The 1,657-nt window shown below is 39.9% G+C and overlaps 1 long non-coding RNA gene across 1 annotated transcript; it reads right to left on the minus strand.

The window, feature by feature from the left end:
* Nucleotides 1-303: 303 nt before the first annotated feature.
* On the minus strand, nt 304-1,449 carry LOC117653767. The gene is made up of 4 exons (XR_004588245.1): nt 1,305-1,449; nt 877-1,036; nt 656-789; nt 304-568 (listed from the first exon to the last, which is right to left on the minus strand). It is a non-coding gene; the product is annotated as an uncharacterized LOC117653767 (long non-coding RNA).
* Nucleotides 1,450-1,657: the final 208 nt, after the last annotated feature.

The following is a 1,657-nucleotide window of genomic DNA, read 5'->3' on the forward strand; positions in this document are numbered from 1 at the left end:
GCGCGGGACGTCCCGGCAGGCAGCCCGGCAGCGAGGGGTAGCGACGACGCCGTGATGTAATACGCAGTCATTGCACTGTTAGAAAAAACCACGACAAAAGCTACGGTACTTTGATGGTAGACAACTTGCCTAATCATGTCGTACCAGTATCGTACCAGGTACGATGAGAGTACAGTTTAACCGTACAAGGATATCGTACCATATCTCACCACGATTAAAAATAACTGCAGGAGCTCACCGTGTTAGTTTTGTTGTACCAAGGCTCATCGTACAAAATTCAAGAAAAGTGCAAAAAATCTCCATACGCCACAGGCTTGTCGGGAATGTTATAAATAATTTCAATCAAGTATGGAGCTGGCATGTATTATCACGTATTTAAAACAAATATGAAGTACATGATACAGAATTAGTTAAGATACTTATTTTTAAAATAAAAAACTAAAAGATTCTACAATTTTTGACTGATGCTTGACTTCATTCAGAGATATGCTGATGTCAGTCTTTTTATCGATTTAAATCATGAATCTTCAATTAACTAAGTCAAAGAGGTACTTCCAACAACAGCCAGCTGAAAAAAGAAAGTAAAGGTACAAACCAGAAGAGAAAAACAATGCACTGCTTGCTGAACTTAAAATGAAAAGATAAATGTGTATACCTTCAACACAGCATACAGGGCTTCACATCATAGATTTCAGAATGGCTCTTGCGATAACTTGGAACTCAAGCGCATCTTCCTTTCCAGTTCGACCAATAGAATAACCTCGGCTTTGTTGTCAGCACCACAAACTTCTGAAAAACAAAATGAAATACAAAAATATTGAGAGGAAAATAATGTGAAACATGTCATGAAATTATTAAATTCATAATAACAGTTACCTTGGACATACAACATTTCAAGTTGTATCGAGTAGACAGATGTAATCGACAGTCCCAACTGGCAATACTCCGATGGTGATGTGAGACTCGAACACTGTTTCCTTGTGAGTCAGACCAAAACTAACATTCCCATTGCCATGACCTGAACTTTCTCAAACTCCTGCCAAAAAAAAAACAAACAAACATGAGACACATTGAATGAAATAAATTTCAACACTGGATGCTGATTCTTGACATAGGCTGGACTTGGGCTCAATAATAATCTATTTTCGTACAAACACGCTAGTGCCTTGCAGCCCGGTCAATGTAAAAAACGTGTGAACCATGTCAGAACGAGCAACTAACGACACAGCCAGTATTGCATGTCACTTAACCTCAAACACTTCCTACGGGTAACGACACAGACGGTCAAAGGCCAAACTTCTCACCTGGGGATAAATTCCGGCGCAAGTATCTTATTCATAGTGATGGGCACTGAATTTCCTGTATAACACTCCATGTAAACTTCTCTCTTTCAAAGAAAAAGTTCTACGTTTCTGGATTGTTGAGAAACGTAAACACCTATGATGTCACTCGTACCAACACTCCCCGACTTGAGTCCCTTCCCGTAGCGGCGCGCACAGCTACGCACAGCAGTAGACAAAGGTTGGCAGCAGCGCTTGTTTATTTACAGTCACCAGCAGACAACAAAAAATGGTGGTGTCTTACTTCAAGTTCTAATGTTTTGATGAAGAACATTCAAGTTTGTGTCTTTTTTAGGAGTGTTACTCTTTGGAGACGG

Source organism: Thrips palmi, unplaced genomic scaffold, assembly GCF_012932325.1.
Source record: "Thrips palmi isolate BJ-2018 unplaced genomic scaffold, TpBJ-2018v1 HiC_scaffold_8, whole genome shotgun sequence".
NCBI lineage: Eukaryota > Metazoa > Arthropoda > Insecta > Thysanoptera > Thripidae > Thrips > Thrips palmi.